Source organism: Thermobia domestica, chromosome 11 (genome assembly GCF_964235325.1).
Source record: "Thermobia domestica chromosome 11, izTheDome1.hap1.1, whole genome shotgun sequence".
NCBI classification, from domain to species: Eukaryota; Metazoa; Arthropoda; class Insecta; order Zygentoma; family Lepismatidae; genus Thermobia; species Thermobia domestica.
In genome coordinates, this window is record NC_137464.1 from 106,269,554 (window position 1) to 106,294,473 (window position 24,920).

The 24,920-nt window shown below is 34.2% G+C and overlaps 1 long non-coding RNA gene and 1 pseudogene across 4 annotated transcripts in view; one reads left to right on the forward strand and one right to left on the reverse strand.

The window, feature by feature from the left end:
* The window catches only part of LOC145664346 (uncharacterized), a 212,412-nt gene that overhangs the window by 81,196 nt on the left and 106,296 nt on the right, over positions 1-24,920 (reverse strand). The gene's annotated exons all lie outside the window — the stretch shown is intronic.
* Positions 1,837-24,559, forward strand: LOC145663642 (uncharacterized; annotated as a pseudogene). Of its 3 annotated transcripts, none has more exons than XR_014127205.1 (2): positions 1,837-1,890; positions 17,466-18,142. The product of XR_014127205.1 is annotated as an uncharacterized LOC145663642, transcript variant X3 (transcript). The 3 variants fall into 3 exon arrangements; XR_014127204.1 differs by lacking the exon at positions 17,466-18,142 and adding an exon at positions 23,601-24,559 and having other exon boundaries at positions 1,875-1,890; XR_014127203.1 differs by lacking the exon at positions 17,466-18,142 and adding an exon at positions 23,601-24,559 and having other exon boundaries at positions 1,879-1,916.

The following is a 24,920-nucleotide window of genomic DNA, read 5'->3' on the forward strand; positions in this document are numbered from 1 at the left end:
AATGAAATGAGAAAATAGTTACAGAAAAAAATGAAATTTATTCCTATAAAGTTTTACCTAATAAGATCAAATTCTTAAAGAAAGTTTTGGTGCAGTTTTGCAATAGGCCGTCATAAAAAATATGATTTTAAAATTAAAATGGGCGAGTATATGAGAAAAAGGACAGTATTAGTTTCCGCCAGCGAAGTACTTTTACACGGTGCACGGAAGCTATATTTTATATTTACAATCTGAAACCATTACAAGTGTCATAAGACGGATACAATGAGTGAGTGCATATAAAAGAGTATTGTATTATACATATTAACTTTCGCTGGCGTAGTATTTACATTTACGAGTATAGGGCTACTGAAATAAAATGAAATTTTAGTTTAACGTCCTACGTTAGGACGTTAGGTTAAAAGAAACAGATGATTAATAATTGTGGCATTAAAGCCTTTCACTGGGGCACCAGCAAGGATGGCTGTAGGATTACAAGTGTGAAACCATTACATGTGCTATACGAACTCATATCTCTGCGGAAACAAAAGGCACTTGTAAATACAACATACAAGCACTAATCTACTCTATCATACTTCTCTAATTTAACTTTCTAACCTAACCAAATGTACTCTATTGTCTCTACTAATCTAATCTAATTTCTTATAGCCTATTCTGCTTTTCTAACTTGACTAGCCTACTCTACTAACCTTATCTACTTACCCTAGTCTATTTTACTCTACTCTACTGTGGAATAGCACACATTGGTGCGTGTTTTTCAATGAATATTCGTTTTTATGTCACATCAATTTGCTTGCATATTATCATTCTGTTCGTAATTATTTGGTCATGTGTCAGGGAAATGATAGTGCAGGATACAAAAAGTACAATCATTTAAAGCCAAGAAGGTATATTAATTTGACGACCTATTATAAAACTGCACGAAGTTAAATAGAACGGAAAAGTAACAAATGAAAATATATACAACTAAAATATGAAATAAATTATCATATAAAATTTAATCCAGTCAGGTTTAGGTACATCACTCGAAATACTTGTTCAAAAATGATATTATTTTCACTAATTTTCTTCTTATGTCGTGCTAAACATTTGTTTTGGGCGACATGACATGACCCGACTTACTATAAATGAAATTCAAAGAGGTAACTAGAAGTAATTGTTGAAAAATTACAATTCTTTGACGAAATAAATACAGTGCATATAAATACAGTGTCCAGACATGTGCTATAAAAACTTGTGTAAAAATCACATGTCAATATGTGCTAGGTGACCATTAAAAAGAATGAATGATATCTAACCGAGTTAGAGCAAGGCGAACCTGGTGGGAAGCGCGGGAATGCGTCTGAAAGGAGCGAGTGCACCAGCGATGATAGCTATAGTAAAAAAAAAAAAAAAAAAAACTTAGTTTTTTGCACTAATGTAAGTTCCTATAGCACTTCTAATGGTTTCACATGCACTATAGGAACTATTACAAGTGCTACACCACACTTGTAAACATAAAATGCAAATTCTATACACTGTTCACAAATACTCTGCCGGCAGAAAATAGTATCTAATGCAGTCATTTTTCATATGCACTCACTTATTTTAACCGTCGTATAGCACTTGTAATGATTTTACACTACTAAATCTACACTTGTAAACATAAAATACAGCTGCATAACGTACTATATAATTATCCCGCTTGTAGAAATGCGTTGCTTATAAACATATATTTCTATATAGAGTATTGCAATTTTTTCAAAATGTGGTGTGTTTAAACTTGACCAGCGCCTACAACACGTTGGCACTTATGACTAGGAAACTGTCGCCATTAATTTCGCCTTTTTAGAAGAGAAAACAGAACCAGGTCCTTCAAATAACCAATCTTTGGATGTGAAAACTCATTAGGTAATAGTGCTTTAATATTTTACTAGGTTAGTATACTATTCTTAAGGATTAAGGTTCTCAAATATTTTATTTTAGACCCTATATGCTCGTTAATTTAAAAATGAAATTATATAAAATACAAACTTAAAACAATTGTTAATACTATTTTAAATTTAAATTTACCTAGTACACGTACAGGAGATCATTATAAGGCATCAATTCCTTTCATTATAAGATTTTAAGCAAAATAAATACAGACTCGGCTTCTAGTTACAGGAAACTTTCATTTTTAAAAAAATATAAGAATGCTTGAGTTATGTAGGCCAGATGGGGGCCAGACATATGTAGAACAGAACCCAAGCCTGCGGGGCTTCTAACCCGTTCCTACTACTACTACTTCTACTATTTGCTAATAAATGCTGGACCACATCTGTCCGACATATGCCTAATGTTTTTTTTCTTCTATTATATCAACTCAATTTATGCTCCATAGCAGACGACTAGCCAGGATTTCGTAATAGGGGCGGTCCGTAATGAAATACTGTGGTTATTACACCAGGGGCTCAATCATTCTAAAGTATTGGTTCGTTTAGCCTGGATTTCGTAATGGTTGGGGGGTGACAAGAAATACTGTAGTTACACACCAGGGGCTCGATCAATTTAAACTATTTTACTGACAACATACCCAAATTCGTTTCTTACGACAATAAAATGGGGATAAGTTAGTAAGTATTTTAATAACAAACTATGAAAAAATTTCGAGTAAAATATTTTTAAAAAGTATGAAAAATGTATAGTCTTCCGAGGACATTCGAACTTGTTTCTTCTTGTTTTCTTTCTTCTGCTGTTTCTTATTCGTTTAATGTCGTAAAGGATGGCAGCGAGATCTCTTTCGGCAGTAAAGACATCCTTAGTGTTACCGTGAAATTGAAAATTTCTTGAACAAGTGTAACTGGAATCTATGTTGCCAGGCTCATATTATTGGTGATTGTTTGCATTTCTTAAGTTCTACCTGAGATTCTATCTGATTGAATCAGTTTATCGATTGTCATTTGTAGTCCATAGGATTAGCACCGAGTTAGATGTGATTCGGAATGCTCCGTTCTATAATATCCATTTTTAACTACAGGAACGTCCTCGCCGTTTCCTCCACACAAAGCTCCTCATCAAAAAGAGTAACTAAACGCTTGCTGTAGCATTTTACTTTTAACGCTGCTTTTTATTGTTCTCTTTTCTTTTTGTTAATCTTTCCTTATTTTTTTTTCATTTTTTGGTTTCGAAGGGGTGTTCGGTCCCCCGAACCCAAATCTTGGCTACGTGCCTGCTCTATAGCTCAAAATAATTTACATGACAACGTTATGTCGTTCAACACACGCCAACGTAAAATATTCGTATTTCACGTGAAATAATTCAACCAACATTAAAGTAATAATACACATCACGTAATAATTTAAAATTCCCTTTCTCTATGCGAATACCGTACGCTTGATTGCTTTTCTTTCTGGAACAGTAACTAATCTATGACCTGTCCATTAGTCTTATTAAGTATAAACAGTTCTTTCTCATTGTAATTTGTAGTGAAAGTTGCCACATAGAAATTAAACTTCATGATACATATGAGTAACACGTCAGCTGTCTAAATTATGAAATATATGAAACAATACTAAATATGATCTCAGAATTTTCTACAAGAGAACACGAAAATGCACTAAGAGCTGTCAAATATTTCAATTAAACACGTCCTTATGTTAATTGTTTATCAGTATTCTGCTGTTTACCAGTTGTGATGTTGTTTATTGTTGCATAACAATGTGATAATTTGAAGAATTTAAGCTAATTCAATAGATAACGCTAAAAATTAAAGTATTCTAGATGTTATAGGCAGGGATGAAAGTGGGTTTGAAAAGGTAAGGGAACGGTAGGTAGCAGCATGACGTCACGCCGTTTTCCGCCTATCTTTGCCCATTATATTTTTTCAGGAACTGAGGAAATGCCGTATATATTTTTTGGAGGTAGGGAGACAGCGTTTCCCCGCACTTTTACTTCTGGTTATAGGTACATTTGTGCTTTCAAGGCCTACGAAATTTCAGCCATTTTCTTATAAGCAATTGAAACTTATTGATATTAAAGTATTTTAACCTTGGAACTAATGAATGTTGACATATCAGAATCTTGTAGGTTTTTGCTAAACTATATTTTTTTAGATGTGTAATAGAGTAACACCATAGTGTAATAGAATAGCATACATAGCCTTTTATAAAATAGTAAATTGGTAAATGTTTAGTAGAAGAGGTCCAGAAGTACGTAAAAAGTGCAAAATTTAGAGGAGAAATGGAAGATACATGTACTTAATTTAGACCTAACATAACTTAACCAACTCTAACCTAACCTAACCTAATAATATAGAAATAAGCGAAATTCAAGGTTTCTTTTTTTTTTTCGAAAATTATGCTGGACTCCTACACTAACATAATCTGACCAAACCTAACCTATCCTAAACTAACCTAAGCTAACCTAATATGAGCAGAAACTACCGAAATTGTAACATTAAAAAAAAAAAAAAAAGCTGGACCCTATCTGCTAAACACTATGCAGTAACTCTACTGACTCACTTATCAACAGATCTCTGAAAATATTAGATAGATGAAGGACCTTGAAATTTTGTACAAATATTCTTGCAATTTTAGCTGTAGCTGAGAATAAATAAGGGGGCTAAAATGATAATTTTTCGTTTACTAGATCTCCAAAACTATTAGTTGTGAAACCTTAAAGGTTTTGAATATATTTTCTTGCAGTTTAAGCTGTACATAAAACCGAAATATTTAAAAAAAAAAAAAAAAAAAAAAAAAAAAGATCCCTAAGGAAATATAATGTAAGTTGAGTTACTTTTTTCCGTCCGGTATATATGTTCTCCTTGCACCTTAAACTTCAAATATACTTTAAGAATTGCTCCTAACGTGGGATAAAGGAAATTGCTTTTTCGTTCACCGCGCCTTGGAAATTATTTGATCTAGATCCTTGAATTCTAGCTTGAAGATAACACAATATTTTGTCAAAGAGATAGTTTTTTTTTTTTTTTCGTTCGCCAGATATATGAAACTATTAGATACACTTTCTTGAGTTTAAAAGTTCTCCTTTCACTTTTGACCATAGATAGGTCAGTATTTTGTGGTACAGACTTCCTTAGTACATAGGCCCCCAAAGGGGGGATACAAGGCTTGAATGGATTTTTTGTTTGACATATCTCCGAAACTGTTACGCATAGAATCTTAAAATTTTGTATAAATGTTCTCTTTACATTCTTGGCTGTTACTACCTATAGTATTTTTCTTCATCTATTCAAATGAGATATTATAGGGGAAAAGGGAGTCAAATATTTTTGCCGTCCTTATTAGGCCTAGAACCTAGAAATTATGTAGGGTCTATATAAATTTTCGCATGTACACTCATGTCCAAAATGATTGTCGCATATCTATAATTGCCTTCTTCTAAGAATATAACTTGATAATGATTTAACAGGGCACTTTTATAATGCTGATACTATGGGTATAATAGGGAAATGTATATTGGTGTTAAATGTCATAGGAAAAGAATTATAAATACGAAACTTAGAATAAGTAAAACAAAACGTTGCTAAATGGACAAGAAAGATTTATTTTCGTTTTATTATCTTATTTACTGCTCTTTTGACATGAAATTTGCCGAGTATACACGTACTAACGCTATAAGAAATACCGGGCGAATTCGTTATCAAATTATATTCCTACAACAACATATTTATAGACAAGCGACAATAATTTTGGACATGAGTGTACGTAGACTGAAGAAATGAAGGTTTACAGGTCAAAAGGAAGCCTTGAACATTTTCTTTTACTTTTGTCAGATTTTCTGAACTCTTGGACGCAAAGACCTTGAAATTTTATTCAAATGCTCTCCTACAACCTTAAATCGAAGGTACACTAGAGCATCATGAAATAGCTTACTTACAGGAAGGAATCTTCATTAGGAACTCTCCTTATACCGAATTAGGAAACCTTCCTTAGGAAAACCTTCAACTTTTACTAAATCTTTGGAAATCTTGAGAGTGGAACTTGATATTTTGTACAAATTTGCTCATTGAATCGGAGGCTGAGGACGGAATTTTACTTTACGCTGTTTATCAGGTCTCCAAAACCGTTGGACGTAGGTAATAAACTCATTAAAAACTTTTTTCCTCAAACTTTAGACTACAGTTAAAACAGAATTTCTGAAATTTGATATTTAAGAGGACGGAAAAGATTTATAAACCTTTTCTTGGTCCAGGAAGTTGAAATTTTCTAAGACCAAGCTTTGAGTAATTCGATTGCGAGGCGTATTAAAAAGAGAATATGATTGTTATGAATTTCTTTAGAGACGTTCAACCTACAGTCATGAAATTTGTATACAATATGTTTTGATATGCACAAAATAAATATTTTATTCACGAAGATATTTTCTTTAATTATCGACACTGGGGAAAATACTTAAGGTTTATTTTTGGAAAGTACAGTTTGAGGAATATAAATTTGAAGCAACGATTCTCACGAAACGGGGAAAATCTTCCGATTTCGAGTGTAAGAAAGCGACTACACAACATAACTTTGAAAAAAATTGGCGTCTTTACAAATATATTTTTAAAAAGCCTATTTTGGTAAAGTTATGGCAGAAATTGACTAAGCTTTTCCTAAGAGTTTCTATGGATTTCAATGAATCCATTATTTCGAAATGCCAGAAAATGACTTTACTCGGTCTTGACATAGTGAGAAGTTATTCAAAAGCGCCTTTGAGCATAATTTCAGCGAAATCTAACTTGCATTGGCAAGAATTTGCAAGCAGAAAATTGTTGTATATAGTTTTCATATATTTTCTATAAACCTAAGTCTTCCTGTACAAAGAATGATCATTATGCTAGTTTTGAAGAAAATAAGAGGAATCACTTTTATATGGACCCTGTTTTACCAGATAATCTGTTGTAGCCTAACCCTTAATTCAATGCTACGAGTAATGACATATGCTAAAGCAATGATTAGCCTAATGGTTGTAGAGAGCACAGTGGTTCAGTGAGAAAGTGTTCATCTCTGGTGACAAGTTTTCATGGTTCAGTCCTAATCCACACGAGTTTATGGGAAACAATATCATGTTCGTGAGTTTTCTCAAGATTTATTCGTTTCCTTCCACAGTTTTCATTACATCAATTAAATTCATAATTACTTGTTCCCATTATAAATCCCTCTTCTTTAACTTTAAGAACATAAATGTATCATATTAAATAAAAATTGTTTTATATTCCCTTCGATTGTATAATCAAAATGAACAAATAATTAAGCAAATGAAAGATATAAAACCCATAAAATTATATTATATTTGTAAGGCTCCTAAATGGTATGCTAAGAATATTAAATTTGGCAACTTCAATGTATTTAAAATAATTTTCAACTGGATATAATTACTTCAAAAAAGTGAACGGTGTGTGATTTTGCATATTCCAAGGTCGTAACATTAAGATCGAGGAAATATAAATGAACCTCATTATTTTATTATTTAAGTTATAGTTCTTCCTAATTTGATCCTCGATATCAGTACATATTGTTAAGATCTCATTTCTAACCGAATGCAGAACTCCCTTATTGCCTTAATACCAAATACAGGGTTTTTATTCTTAGAACAAATACATTTCATTTCTACTGACCTTACTTACTCTACGTAACTGCTGAGTAAATAATAACAACATAATTTGGTAGCAAGTTGCAAATGGTAATCTAGATTAATAAACGAATAAACATACTGACTTACATAGTCTCAAGTCTAGCAACTAGATCATTTCTTATTAATTCTAGACTGTGTGGTTTTGTAAAATTTGAGCCTTAACAAAGATTTTCTCAACTTTTCCATATCACGACCCTTTTCTTCATATTATCTTTGCCAGTGACCTCCATAAGTTATTCCTTGTTTATGATATTTTATTATTATTATTATTATTATTATTATTATTATTATTATTATTATTATTATTATTATTATTATTGTTATTCCTACTTATCCCTTGCGAAACTTAGTGAAACCACAGCAGATTCAAATTTCACACTAGCCTTCTTCTCGAATTGTATTTGAATATGCAGTTTATTTTATTCCAATTGGATTTTTAAAGATCCTTAACCTAACACGATAAGAGGTATCGAGAAACAGCTCTTGAGAATCGTTTCCCCTAACCCTATATTCAAACCGAAAGTGGGCAGAGAAAGGCCAATTCCGATTTCAACATTTAGTTGTTCGGATGTGGATTTGAACCAAATGAAATTATAAAAACGTAGTTCGATTCAACTGTTTATTTCAACTGGTTCAGTCATCTCCTTACTTTGACTATTTTTACAATAAAAAAAATCGAAAACGCCGAGAAAGTGAAATACTGTATTGAAATATTAAACATTTAAATATTACATCGAGTTTAATTTATCTAATTTGAGAGGCTGGTGCGATATTCTATTTTTGCCATACAATTGGAATTTTATTGAGCATTTTAATCAATGAAATTTGTTTTTCTGCTTCAATCAATACATTTGTATTCAGCATATTGTAGTCTGTTTCTGGCACGGAAATTTGTTCTACTTCGTAACTGATTTTTCTGAAAGAAATTAGGTGTGGCGTTGATGTTGAAGTTTGTGAGAAACCCATTTTGTAATATTTTTATATATACTAAAAATGGAAAGAAAACGTTCAAATTTCATATACAATCCGATTATTACCTAGCCTCACTTGTAACAATGAGCCCCTTGTTCTCTTATGGAATCTACGTATTGTCAACGCCAATGTGATGATGGATATACGGGAATAGTAGAAGTAGGGTTTCATTGAAGGCGATATATGTAAATGAAATGAAATGAAATTTTTGAGTTTTACGTCCCACGGTTATGCCGGTTAGGCTAAAGGAGACGGTGATGATGAGAGATGAATGAAATAATGGAATGAAGAAAGTGTGAGGAAACGGGAGAACCCCGAGAAAACCCACGCACACGGTGTTTGTCCACCACAAAGTTCACTTGGCTGGAGCAGGGTTTCAACCCGGGACACCAAGCACCAGAGGTGAACGCTCTACCACTAAACCACCGCGGCCCGAAGGCGGTATATGTGTTACATTGTCATTCTATTTTTATATTTTAAAGGATTTTTGAAATCTACAATCTCTCTAAAGATAAGAAATCTGGAGAACAAGAATTATAAATCTTCTTCTATCTTTCTGTCTTTAATTAAAGACTTAAGCAATTGTGAACACATCGTGTTTTTAGGTCGCAGTTTGCACTCATTACAATATTTGGGGGGGGGGGGCATAATTTTTCACTAAAAATGGTACAATCAAACTGTAGAATGGGAAATTTAGGGGGAGAAAGACACATTTGGGTGACAGAATAGTAAATTTGTGGGGATGAATACCTCTGGGTTATAAAAATGAAATGAAATGAAATCTTTAAGTTTTACGTCCCACGGTTATGTCGGTTAGGCTAAAGGAGACGGTGATGATGAGAGATGAGTGAAAATGGTGGAATGAAGAAAGTGGGAGGAAACGGGAGAACCCCGAGAAAACCCACGACAACGGTGTTTGTCCACCACAAAGTTCACTTGGCGAGGGCTGGGATCAAACCCGGGACCCCAAAGCACCAGAGGTGAACGCTCTACCACTGAGCCACCGCCCCCCTCTGGGTTTAAGTATCAGTGTTTGGCAAGAAGAGAAGTACAACTGTATTAAATACTATTTTCTCAAAAGAATAAAAATTCTTTTCTCCAAAGTATATAAACATGAACTTTTATAATAATAATAATAATATAATAACGTGAAATTAAAACTGAGTTTTTAAAAAAACTATTTTATTTTATTTACGTGAAAATTTAATTTCAAGCATTAAATTTCAGATAACTTAATTTTAGGTTTATTTTCTAAGCATAAGTATCATTTAAATATGAAAGAAATACCAATTTTAAGAAATATCTATATCTGAAACCTAAACAATTTGAGACATAAACTCGAAAAATTCAAATTCAAAGAATACTTGGTTTGGAGTTCAACGCCTCTTTTATCACCAAAACTATACGAGACATGTGCTTAAGCTTCAGGTTCTTCACTATGGCTTAACTTACTCTTTCTTGACTTTTTTTGGGGGGGGAGGGGGAAGTAGCTCCGCAGCAGCACATCTATGTAACAAAATGAAAGTTATTCTGCTCGTGGTCGAATCACGGGAAAGTGACTGAACGGTTTGAAATGAACTTTTGGATATTGTTATCAACTACCTTGAACTGGTTTCATCACGTTAGTTTTTTTTAACTAAAACGCATATCCTAAGGGGAAAGCGGGAGGACTCAATTTATGCGAAAAACTTAGTATCTGACGAGCCAGTTCAAGTTAGGAAGATGTAACTCGGCATATAAACCCTTCATTAAAAACATGTCAGAGTTTTTGAAAGTTTCGTTTAAAGGGGCTGAGGAGAGAGACGAGGGAATTTTCCATAATTCCTTTCTTCACATTGAAAGTCATGGAAAACAGGTGAAAGTTTTAAGTTAATTTTAGAAAATATTTAGCACATAACGTGAGCTGAGTTTTATCATGGGTTGAAATGCGTATAGTAACTTGGGTATAGTGGTTCAAATCTTATTCCAGAAATACACTATATCACGATTCCTTCAAAATAGGAATATGAACTTCGATATATAAACTCCACATTTTAAAAAAGAAGCGCTTGTTTCAGTGTTTTTAGATTGTTTTTGTTTTAATGGAGGGGAGGAAAATTTTTTCATCACACTGAAATCGACATTATTAAATTAGAACGCATATTTCATATATTTCAATCTTATTTCACCGTTTGTATTACTAACCGGGACTCAAATATCGCATCTGACTATTAACAAAAGCTTTGGCATTATCCAAATTCTTTCATTTGAACGCAGTAACATCAGGAATTGACAACATTCAGAACAGTTAAAGTCTGAATTACATTGACATTACAGACATCTATTTCGTCTTTTTTTTATTTTTTTTATTGTAATTTATTTATTTATTTATATGTTTATTTATTTATTGTGTGATTGCATCAGGGTGAAAGGGTTGAACAGTTTGAAATGAATTTTTACAACATAGCTAGTACCTTCCTCAAGATAAGTTTTACCCCGTCACTACATGTCATAGTATTCCAAATCGGGCTGGTCTACTTTGGCGTTGAAAATGCTATCTGGTCTAGTCTGCCTTGTTGCTATTTTAATAGCATTTTCTCAATAATATCTAGCTCCCTTGCTACATATTTTATATTCTTTGTATCCTTTAAGTGAGTCGACAAGATTCAAAGAATGGTGAGGAAGTAAGATTCTGAACGTAAGATTCGAATTATACGCGCTTCCATTGGGAATTAAATTCAGTTCTATATGTTAGCCATACAGCCACGAGTTACCTATTTAAAACTAACAGGAATATGTGTAACTTAATGCTTACGAAACTTTCTTGTAATATAATTGCTATAGAGGTTGTTTCCTATCGCGTATTTACCTATATTTTTTGACACTTTATCTAATGAAATATCTCAAAAGTGTGCTTTGCAAGAACTTCGACTTAGCGATTCAATTATTATTATTATTATTATTATTATTATTATTATTATTATTATTATTATTATTATTATTATTATTATTATTATTATTATTAAGGAATTTTGTTTACGAGAAGCTCCTTTGTTTTATATTAATTTAATTTGTTCGTGTGTTCGTCCGGGAGACACAAAACCTCAGAAAAAACTTCACACATCATTTTCAATTCTGGTCAGGGTGTAGACACTCAAAGTTGCGAATCAAAATCGTTGATCGTTATGATCTATCCAGTTGATCCCAAGATATAGACAATCACAAAATTGGTTCAGAATGTATTTCTATGGGGTAATATATGGGGTATCAGCCTTGCTTGACAGACTACCCGCAATGCAGTTAAGATTTGCTGGTGTATATCATGTTCGGGATGCAAATTATTATGAACCCAGAGAGTACAATGCTAAAATGAAACTACTCGACAAATTTAAAGACTTAAATGTTTTCTACTTCGAAATATTCATTTATCTCATTAAAGTTTTTTTGAGTGGAAAACGAATAGTGAGGAGAATTCAAAACTCAAACTTCAGCTTTTATGTTCTGTACATTGTGATAAAACAAACTCCTTCGTATGGTATATACTATCATACTATTACTTGTTATGTTTATTTTTATATATTTCGTGTTCACATTTCCGAAATCAAAATAAACTTCCATAACTGAGTCACTCGCTCCATGTGTATCTAAGTAAATTAACATTGTAACGCTACATTATTCAGGCAGATAATTTTTAAAATTTTCTTTACCCTTCTGAAAATTGTTTGTTAGTCAACGTGAGAAATATTTTCTTTCATATTCCTTGTTTATTTGTGAATTTGAATGAAAATAAACCATCGCGAAAATTGTATTGTTTGCTTATTCGCATATTTGTAATTTCACTTCCAGAGACTTATCACAACTAGATAGAATGTTTTATATTAAATATGTAACTCTTTCGTTATCGCATATACTTAGACGAGAAGCTACATGAGAAGAACAAACTGTGGTCGGATAAAAAAAGTCTTTGTAATAAAAGTTCTATGTGATTGGAGGTGTCAATTCTTTTCCCTCCGGAATTTTTTCTGATTCACTTGTTAAAATTAACCTTAATTAAAATTTTAATGGTCTTTTCTAGACTGCACTAAATGTACAAAGAAAAAAATCCACTACAGGAGAGACAACGCATTTTCAAACGAAAGTACAACGATTAAAATAAGATCCCCACTGTAATACAGCATTAATAGAAAATGCTGGGAACAGAAAAAATATATAATTTATTTATAGCTATAATAACAGCCAGCGCAAATTAAGGTTCTAACTTCACTATGGCTGTATGGTTAGCATACGTGTCTTTGGTGAGGAAGACCCAGGTTCGATTTTCAGCGGGAAATCATGTGGTTCGGATCCCAAATTAAGCTGTGGGTCCACGTCTTACATAGCATCGGTGCTGCTAAACGGGACGCTAAATTCCAAATTAAAGTTGGGGCCGCGGTGGCTCAGTGATAGAGCGTTCACCTCTGGTACTTGGGGTCCCGGGTTCGATCCCAGACCCCGCCAAGTGAACTTTGTGGTGGACAAACACCGTGTGCATGGGGTTTCTCGGGGTTCTCCCGTTTCCTCCCACTTTCTTCATTCAACCATTGCATTCATTACTCATCATCACCGTTTCCTTTAGCCTAACCGGCATAATCATGGGACGTAAAACTCAAAGATTTCATTTCACTTCATTTCCAAATTAAAGTTCAAACTCTGAGTAATTGGAAGGTAATCTTCATCATTACTTTTTATATTTTACCTAGATATATTTAGTTTTAATAACTTCTGTACAGTATTGAATCAACAACTTTCTTCGCTAGCATAGAACTAGTTATTACTCACCTCTCGCACGTACAGTACTTTCTGTTCTACGTTCCTTGAGTCTTCTTTATTTCTTTTTTGTTACTTTTTATTTAAAAAATAGTTAAGTTTTCTTCATTTATTTCGTTTCAGAGTATAAGTACCATTCATCAACGTTTTTCTTTGTTTTTGTTATATATTATCACAAAATATATTTTTTAAAAAGTCCATCTAGCGTAATGAAATGTAGAATATAAATAATTAAATTTACCACTTTGTATCTGCGCCAAACACCAGAAAAAATTATGTGCAACAGTGAATTTTTTTACAGAAATGAAAATGGTCATCTTTTGTTGATTTTTGGGCGCTGAACACGAAACTGTAAATCAAAATGTGCTCCTGGCTAAGATTTACTTGTAATTACACAATTTACATGTTACATATAACGCTATAATAATGAAATTGTAAAGGTAAAAGTCACAAAACATTGAAATGATTACGGAAATAAAAATGCTATTCTTTATAATTTCTTATTGGACCCTGAACAATAAAATGACAATGATAATATGCTCCTAGCTCAGATTTAGTGTAATTACACAATTTCCATTTTGCATACAACGCTATGACAATGAAACTGTAAAGGTAAAAGTAACAAACATTAACATAATTACGAAAATAAAAATAGCTGTCTCTTATAAATGTTTGGACACGGAATATGAATATCAAAAATATAAAGTCCTCCTGGCACACTATCGGTGTAATAGCACTCTTAACATTTTGCATATAGCGCTGCAGGACAAGAACTGTATTGGTAAAAGTTACCTAAAGTATCTGTTTTAAACACGCCGTCCTTTTGCTTGTTTCTTGTAAGGAATATCTGGAGTATCTCTTGGAATCATCCAGCAGAAATCCGCTAACATTGAAACTGACCACTTTCCTTTGTAATGTTGTTCCATCGTAGAAATGTCCTGGTAAAATCGCTCTTCTTGCTCGTCACTAAAAGATCCACAATTCACTGAAAAGACATCAAAGTGGGAATGTAGGAAGTGCATTTTGTGTGACATATTATACCCAAGTTTCTCGTAGGTTGATAGCAATTCTTCTACAAATTCTTTGTAATTTTCGGCTCGGTAGTTGCCCAAAAATCTGTTGCAAGTATTACGGAAACTGAGAATAGATTCAAACACCTCGTCTTGCAATAGCTTGAGTATTTGCGGACCAATAAAGACTCCCTGCTTAATCTTCTCTGTACTTAGACGCGGAAACTTTTGGCACAAGTATGCCAATGCACGTTCATTCCTGTTCAAGGCCTTCACAAATGCCTTCATGAGTCCAAGTTTGATGTGTAATGGTGTTAACACAATGCTTGAGGGGTACATTTGAAATGTTTTTTCGCCTGGCAACAAAGCTGTTCGTCGCGGCCATTGGTTTTGAGTTTAATGGACATTCTTTGCACAACTATCCCACTCACAAATGTAACAACTGTACTTTGTATAGCCACCCTGTAGACCAAGCAAAATTGTGATCACCTTAAAATCACCACAAACTAACCACTTGTGTTCACGATATTTTATAAGATCCAGAACGCGTTCCAACATGGGATAACTTTCTTTACGTAGCTATGCATAAGCAACAGTTATTGATGCTGATATCTCCTTACTGTTGTACAGGAGCACAGCCTTAAGGCTTGTTTTGGAGGAGTCTATAAGCAGTATCCAATCTTCTACTTTGTAAGTAATCTACAGTTTCTGCATCAAACCTAGAACATCATTGCAAAATACTAACTCATCTGTTCAGCAGAAATATTTTGCAAGATCTTTTTGACGATCGCATAGAGTTGATACCCTGACTGTATCCTCCAGAAGGTTCCACTGCTGTAACCAAGATGGTAAGAGTTCTTTGGCAGTTCCAAATCTCTAATTAGGTCAAGAAGCTCCGCTTGTGAGTCGGTGTGGTTCAGGATAGTTGGTTTTTGGCTCAAATGAAGGACCAGTTTTACTGGTATGTGGAGCAAATTCACCTTCATTTTCATTCTCTGTATCACTTTCCGCCGGTTTGGTAGCCAGGGGATCGGAAACAGGCAATCCTTCTCCATGGGTCACTGGACGAATGACAGATGGTATCACTGGGTATTCGATCTTCCTCTTCTTCATCGTATTTATACCTTTCTTCAAGCAGGGTAGCATGCAAAAGTAGCAGTCTGTACTATGGTTTGTTGGTTCAAGCCAAATGACGGGCACAGCAAAGCGCATCCAAACGTTCTTCCCATGCATCCAGGCATTGAGAGTAGGTGAACAACTAGTACAATAAACGTGGGAGCCCATGATTTATCCTAGTCTCCAACACGACACCCAAAGTATAGTAAATATGCTCCTCGCACTGCAGCAGTTAATGGCTGCTTCCTGGAACCACAAATCACGTCCACACATATACAGCACACATTGTCCACCGAATTTTTACAAACACGGGGCATTGCTGCACTTTCCTTGAATCACTGACATTTCGCAAAGAAAACAATATGTACAACAGCGATAATGTCCTTACTGCAAGATGATATTTCAAACTGCTGGTTCACTAGTACAAACAGTCTGCCAAACTACTGCTTGAAGCACGCCACGAATACGATTAGAGACTAACTGCAGCTAGTTGCAACTTGCAATCATTGCCTCACGTGACTCATGAGACGCTCGCACTAGCTGTTGATAACGTACAACGTTGCCAAGTCGAATATGCAGCAAATACTTGTCAAGAACGACACTTTGTACCATGTAAAGCAATAATTTCAAATCATTTACTTATAATGTACCATAGCGTTATATGCAAAATATAAAACGCTAAATTACGCAGAAGCCTGATCGTGGAGAGAATTTTAAGTGCGATTTTCGCGTTCTGTGGCCAAAAATCAATAAAGAACGGCTACTTTCGTTTCTGTAAAAAAATAAAAAGTGAAAAAATGTTGAACAGTATTACTCTTAAGTTTTGCTACTTTATCGCAGACCAATATTTCATGTGGCCTGCAAATTCGTGGTCCTAGAAACTAAGAAAGTGTACGAATGATTTGAACTGTCTGAATCCAGAGTTAACTAACTATATTTTCGTGCTGTAGGGATTTATCCGTTCATCTCACATTCTCATTCTATAAAAATTCCTTGAATATAATTCATTTTCAGTTATCATTAGTCAGCTTTATCTTAAATGGTTAGGGGTGCATATACGAAAAAGTGTTTTGTCGCAAATTTACCATTGTAACCCCCCCCCCAAAAAAAAATATCATCTTGCTCTCACCTCTTAACTGTATTTTCTCCTCCCCTATGCCATTCTCCGTTTGATTGTATCATTTCCCATGAAAAGTTATACCGCACTAAATATTATCAAGTGCGCAGCCCGCACCCTGAAACCCCATTGTGAGCACCCCTGTAAAGGGCACATGAAACCTGTAGGTTCAATGTCGTATTCAAAAAAGTTGTCCTTTGACTTTAGTTCTTAGCCAACTGGATCCAGTTTCTACTTTGTGTTCCTATTTCAGCGAGATCCATCTTAATATTGTCCTCCGATCTGCGCCTAGGTCTACCTAATAGACGTTTTCCGATTGGATTTCTACTTAAAATTTTGAAAGTATTCCTACTTCCTTCCATTCTGGCTACTTGATCTGGCTACCTGAGCCTCCTAGACTTGATGACCCTAATAATGTTTGGTAAACTGTATAAACTATGAAGTTCCTAGTTATGAAGTTTCAGCCATTCCCGATTCCCGTTCCTCTTGGAATCTTAATATTCTTACGAGGATCTTACTATCAAATAGTTTCAGTCTACATTCTTCCCCCAGAGTAAACGACCATGTTTCGTAACCATACAGGACAACCGGCATAATTATCGTTTTATACATTCTAAGCTTCAAATCCCTCGACTGAATTCGCGATGACAAAAGATTTTGAACTTTAAAATAACACGAATTTTCTGCTTTTAGTCGATATTTAATTTCCTTGTGAATATGGTTTTGATCTGTTAATATTGATCCTAGATATTAGATATTTGATAAAGGCACAATTGTGACACGCTAAAATAGAAATTTTATTTCGTTTTTTCCCCTCTAATAACGTATAGTGCTACTAACTCAGTCATAATATTTGAATTAATTTGTTTCAGGTAATATATGTAAAGAACAGCAAACCTTTACGATATTAATAAGTACCTCAAGAATATTTTGAAACAATTGACCATTTCTTCATGGCTAATTTACGGTTCAGTTGGGAAGAGCTGAACAAATTTTTCCAGGATGAATTTCAAGAAATTGACACAGACTCTGACGGTCTGATCAGTGAGAAACAGCTCATCGATCATCTGCAAAAGACCAGACGACAACCGAAAGACGACACTCAGGCAATTCTTCACAAAATAACTTCAGACAAAAGAGCTATCGATTATAATATCTTTGTGAGAGTCCTATCGTACTCAAGGGTCAGAGATCCTGAGCTAGATGTAGCTCGTACATTTGCAATGTACGATGTTAACAATGATGGATACATAACAATTGATGATCTTTTGAGTGCAATGTCGCTTTTAAACAACCCGATCACCCTAGAAGAAGCTCATACAATAATGAGGGAATCTAATTGCGAAAAGGAAGGTTATATAAGCTTCAAAGATTTTCAATATCTCACTAGAAGGAAAAGTAGGTATTTTCATGGTGTAAAACTATTAAAAGAGTAATGTTTGTGGGGATACCATTACTGTTATTTAACACTTTATATGGTTATTACGTATTTGAAAACCATCAAAAAATCTTTACTATTAAAGTTAAAGACAATCTTAATAAATAAATAACTATGACTAAGGGATTTATTTTTTTAAAAAAATTCATTTTCCTTTTTGAGTAAGTAGACATACTACTTTTCAAAAATATTGCAAAAGTTAGTCAGAAAGTGACGAATAATTACAAATACTTATCAATTTAATGGACATATCTGGAGTTGGAAGACGTCAGATGTCTGGTTTGGAAACTATCAGGCTGCGCCCTCACAAGGAAAGGACATGAACTCGTCAATGGAACTTCCTAATCAAAAACTAGTCAACTCAATAAAAATAATAAAGATATGTTAATGCACAAAAAATTGGGTGCCATGTACAACAGAGTAAGTCCCTTGGGCTCATTGACCCTGTTAGTATAAAGAAAATCATAGACTCGCAGTGAAATAGCTATTGCATGAACACTGTTCATAAGAAAGTCATTGTTTATATTTCATTCTCTTCAGCATAAAACAAGCTTTCCAGAGGTGCTATGTATTGGGATTCATAACGTACTTGAACAGGGAAAACTGGGGGAATGTCGGGAAAATTACCTCCAGAAATCCCTTTCACCAACTTTGGACCCCTCTAGAGTGAGCCCGGGTAAAAGCACACAATCCAAATGTATCTTAAAAAAATAGTATAGAGGGTAAGAAATGTGTATACCAAGTTTTGTATTAATAGACGGAATAGATATGAGGAAAAAGCTTGTATACCAATACACGATTTCCCATTATACCTATTCTGTCTAGCATGGTAGATAAAATAGCAACCTTCCTGTTATGGCAGACACTTGTGATTTTAAGCATAGCATTGTACATTCTTTAGTTTAGACCAATGTTGTCTACTAGACGAGAAATAATGTCTCATCTTGAATCGATTTTCGTCTGAAAAATGAGACGAGAGTCGATACAAGAACTTCATTTTCAAGTTCGAGACGAGACGGGAAAATGACAATTCTCGTTTTTATGACGATAATTGAAACGAAAAAAGGAATGTTTTGAGTCACATGGGAAACACTAGTTCACCCAAGTCTTAAATCTGAAGCCCTGTTTTACTGTTACATAATTCATAGTAAATATATATATATATATATATATATATATATATATATATATATATATATATATATATATATATATATAAATTATTAAAGTGGTTATACGAACACAACGGAGAGCAATTATCAACGATGAAAGATACGCAAGTCATTAAACAATATACACTAATAATAAAATTTTATTTAAATGTGGTTATATCACACTATTCCAGAAAGATTTTAGATATCTTTTAGATGAAATTAAGAAAAAATCATGGCATAAGTTTTACAAAATGAAACGAGAAAAAGTTTCCGGGAATCGAGGCGAGAAAGAATGTTTCGAGAATAGAGACGAGACGAGAATTCTTCACAAAAATTATGAGACGGGACAAGGAAAACTCATTTCTTGTCTCGTCTCACAGGTAAAACTATACTTGGCTGATGTCCACAAAGTTTGAAGAATTTCCAACTCGATTTTCTTTTGGGGGGCACAGTGACTCAGTGGTAGAGCGGTGCTTCGGATCCCTGGTTCGATTCCAGCTCGCGCCGTGTGGACTTTGTGGTGGACAAACACCGTGCTAGTGGGTTTTCTGGGGATTCTCCCGTTTCCTCCCACTTTCTTCATTCCACCATTTCACTCATTTCTCATCATCATCGTCTCCTTTAGCCTAACCGGCATAACCGTGGGACATAAAAAAATCAATTTTCTTTTCCTTACATGTTGTTGATCAATAAGAAGCCTGATTGGGAAAAAAATGAAGATAGAAGCAAAAATAGCTAGCTCTGAGCAGTAGTATAATATTTAATAAAGAAATATGTAATACCCAAAAGATATCCATGTTGATAAGGTGGGAACTCTCGGAGTCTATAGTCACTCACATGATCTACTGAAGCAATGGCGCCATGAATTTAAATGTGTTCTGAAGATAAGCATGGTTTCGGTCCATATGCAACCATCATCTTTTTAGAAATGATGACAAAACTGCATGACCTAATTTGGCAGACCGATGAATTGGTTTTCGTCACATAACACAGATATGTGACATTTCAACTGCCAGTCTATATTTAATTATTATTAAATATTATTAATCAAAAAGTCTCTGCACGATGGGCCCAAGAATGGTAATGATCGAACAAGAAAGGAAGTTATGTGACAAGTCGGAATCTGTTACGAATAATCAAGGTTGACAAATAAACTGATTTACGAAGATATGTCAAAGCCAAAGCATGCAATGAAAACACTTACACTCCCCACCAGCAAAGAAAATCAAGTTGCAACCATCAAAGGGCAAAGTAATGTGATCTGTTTTTTAGGATATAGAGGGAATTATTTTGATTGATTATTTCATATAGGAAAAGACAAGCACAGATGTTTATTTTGCAACCCTAACTGCCAAATTACGTATTGCCATCAAAGAAAGACGCCTTGAAATGTTACAATCTGTGGTGTGCTGTTACATTGCAAAAATGCACCTGCCTAAAACTTTCCAAGCTTCGGTGGTTGCAGCTCATGAATCAGGGTTTGAACATGTTCTTGATACCCTCTATTCCCCAGATCTGGTCCCCAGTGACTGACACCTATTCTTGTTCCCTAATTTTAAGAAAGCCCATCTTAGCAGATATTTTCGCAGTGATTTTGAGATTATGGACACTGTCTATGTTTTGTTGCAGGATCAACCGAAAGAGTTTTTTTTTTTTCTGCTGGGATTAAAGCACTGGAAAACCGGTTGGAAAAGCGTATTAACGATCCATAGGACTATGTGAAAGAGTAACACTTGTTTATTTTTCCAGTGGGGGTTTGTTCTATGTAAAGGTCAGAGTATGCTGAACCACCTTTGTATGGGCCTACTTAAGTGTATCGGCATTACTGTTTTTCAAGCCTATAGCAATGTAATTGACCTTACTTAGAGAAATTTCAATTATTGTGATTTTTTATGTCTGAATCGCTTTATACTCTCATATTGCGTATATTTTCAACCCTCATTTCATTCGATAATTACAATATTAAATTCTATGTCGAAATTGCCAATATATATTGGTATTTTTAATGTATTGATGGGTATATATAACTTTAATCTTAGAATATATAACTTTTGAGTTTCTAAGTTCAGTAAATTTATTACATATTTCAAAATATTTCTCCTATTTGCCTCAGCTAAAGTGTACAGCTGAAAGGAAAATTTAAGAAAGTAACACAACGTAAATATAATGATATCAAATACTTAATAACTTCATTAGAACAATTTAACTAACAAAGAAAATATGTATATGTTGTTTCTTCTATATTTTTCTGACTGAAATAGAATAACATACTGATATTTCGTCATTAACATGAATATTGACGTTGCTAACATAAGCGCATTGCTCTGCAATTAAAAGTAAACTGAAAATAATGAAGAAACACTACAACAAGGTTTATCAACTAAAAGGAGAAAATGAAATGATAACAAAAGAAATACAAGAATAAATATAGAAATAGAAATACGGGATAGATGTGTGGGAAAGGCTTGTATACCAATACATGCTTTCCTCTCATACTTTTTCAGTCTATCAATACAAAACCTGGTACACACGTTTCTTATACCCTATAGTGTTTTTCGAAATACATTTAAATTATGTGCTTTTACCCGGGGCCACTTTAGAGGGGTCCAAAGGTGATAGGAGGAATTTGTGGAGGTAATTTTTCCGAAATTCTCCCAATTTTCCTGTACGTTATGGATCCCAAGTCATAGCCAGTCTAAAAAGCTTGTTTTATGCTGAAGAGAATGAACTATAAGCCATGACTTTCCAATGAACAGTGTTGATGTAATAGCTATTTCACTGCGAGTCTACGATTTTGTTTATACTAAGAAGGCTAATGGGCCCCAGAGGAACTTACTCCGTTGTCAATGGCATGAACATACCCTTGTTATGTTTATCGAATGGACTAGGTTTGATTCGAATGTTTGGATGACTGGTTCATGTCCGTTCCTTGTTAGTTGTTACCGTTCCATTTATTTTATGTAGCGTGTGGCGTAGTCATCTTTGGGGGTTATGTTTCACATACTAGAAAATGGCACTTCCCAGTGATGATTTACTGACTAAATAGCGTCCTGGAAGAAAATCCCTAGGTTTGGGAAAAAACACAAGTCACTCGGAGCTAAATCTGATGAATAAAGTGGATGTGGCAGAACTTCGATACTATGGCAGCTAAAAATGAGTGACTAACATTAGCACTATGAGGCAGTGCATTGTTTATGTGAAGTATGAAATTGCCGTTTGCCATTTGTGGACGTTTCCCGGTCAATTTTGGCAACAAAAAAATGTATCCAATAGTGTATAAAAATGCTTGGCCGTAATTGTATGATCCTTCGGAACAGAGTGGGACAACATCAGTCCCTGGAAATCTCAGAAGATAGCGTACAACACCTTTTCATTGGATACCACCTGACGAAATTTTTGGGTGTTAGAGGTGAGTCTGTCTGTTTCCACCGTATCGACTGTTTTTTTTTTCTTTTCTTGTTTCTGGGTTAAATAATAGAATCTGTGAGATATTCATAAATCATAGCACTTTCCAAGAAATTGCGTCCCTCGCTTATGAAGCATGTCAAATCTGCAACATTTGATGGAATTGTTGCTTCTTTTTGATAATCATTAACAGTGCCGGACTTACGTATAAACTAAACAAGCTATAGCTTAGGGCCCCACTCCCTTGGGGGCCCCAAAAATTTAAAGAAAAAATGATTTTAATGTAATTTCCAAACAACCAAAAAAAGCAAATAATATAAAACTCACATACAACAATTTTGTTTTGTATTGTTATGTACCAGGCTTTTATAAAGCAAGTAATAGGGTTTTATTTCTCATCCCCACTTGTAATGGGGCTCCTGTTATCCAGCCCCACTTATAATGGAGCCCCTGTTTCCCACCCCTGCTTGTAGTAGACCCTTTTTTCCATTTAGATATCCTTTAGGTCCATAAATTAGCATATAGCATACGGTATATTCAAACCTAAAAATTAAAAGAATGGCTACATTTTGTTGCTGAAATAGAAAGATTGACGTATGAAGGGCCCTTCCAATAGTTTAGGGCCCCATCAAACCTAAATCCGACTCTGGCCATTACACATTCGTGGAACCCAACTTTCTTTAGGCCCAGTTCGTTTGTAATTATTCGTTCTATGGTTCCCATTGTTAGCCCCAGTGTATCACAAATCTCCGGCATGGTGACACGTCTATAAAGTTTTCAATACAAGGAATGCTCTGTCCCTCAGCTTGTCCAGTCCTTCTAGTAATTAATGCTGATTCACTGCTAACCGATAGTTTAATTTCAACAGAGGAAGTAGCTAACCAAGTTAACAATTAAGTTTAACAATCAATCGTTACTATAGTATATATGAAAAAAAGCAATAAATTCAATTTATTTCTTCGATGTAATTCTCTGTACTTAAAACCTTGTAACTGCGATTGTCATAATAGCTGGAAATGGAAATGGCTTCCTCGGAAAATTTGAGGAACGAATCGCAAGCTGAAGGAATCGCCAATAAAATGTGTCCTGTAAGAAGAGGCAGTGAAGATCTAAGCGAAATTAGGGAAGCTTTTGAGATGCTCGATTCTGACGGCGATGGTCAAATTACACTAACTGATCTCAAACAACTTACACACAATTTGGGCAAATATTTCTCCGACAAAGAATTGCAGAAAATGATTAAAAGAGTGGATACAAATCATGATGGTAAAATTAATCTCGAGGAATTTACTACAATGGCCATGAACAACGAGAAGCTGTGGCGAGAATGTTACTACACGCAAGCGTTTCATCTTTTCGATATTGATGGAGATGGTTATATTTCGCGTAAAGATCTTCTGGAAGCCATGCAACGTATAGGTGAATGTGTGACGGAAGAGGAAGTGAATGATATGATAGTTGCTGCGGACAAAAATGATGATGGGCGAATTGATTACGATGAATTTATCGAAATGTGGAATAAAAGGCATCAGTTTGAACCAAGTCTAGAAGTAGAAGTAAAAAAAAAGCTGGATGTTGCTCTTGTTGTTGATGAAGTCTTGTTGAAAAAACTACGTTTGTAAGAAAATTTCCGATACGTTTGTTGTCTTTGGTTATGAACAAGTGAACACTGTAATGCATTTTCTTGCATATTTACATGATAATTATTATTAGTGTAATGTTTATGTGTGAAGCATGCTTTAAGATTCTGTATCTAAGTAGGTATTTTTGGATGAAAATAAGTCCTGCGTCTTCAAACATCCTTTTGTGTCCTTACATTATAGTTTTTTTTTAATTATCGTAACTGTATTACAAAGATCTCCAAAAATAAGACTTCATTTTAATCAGGGATTAATGTGCTGAATAATTGAAATTTCGGAATAATACAATGTTATTACAAATTATTAATAAAAATTACTTAAGTACGTAATTTACGGCATTCATAATTCATTTTCCTTGAATTATATTCTATAATAATGCTTATGTCATATATCTTCTCTCCAACAAATGTGAAATTTTAAATTGTAATTTTTAAAGAAAATACAGTGGCGTAAACAGTAAGTTGTTCTACTGGGAGAAGGCCATAACTTTTTATTGTTCAGGAATTTTTACAAACATGCATGCATACGTTGTATGTATGTATATATGAATAAACGCTGATTAACGACATTCAAGTTAGAATTATTATAATTATAGATTTATGAATTTACGAGTTTTATTTGAAAGAAAACGATACACTTTAACGAAATTATGTGAAACAGCTGGAAAGATGTACACTCATGTCAAAATTA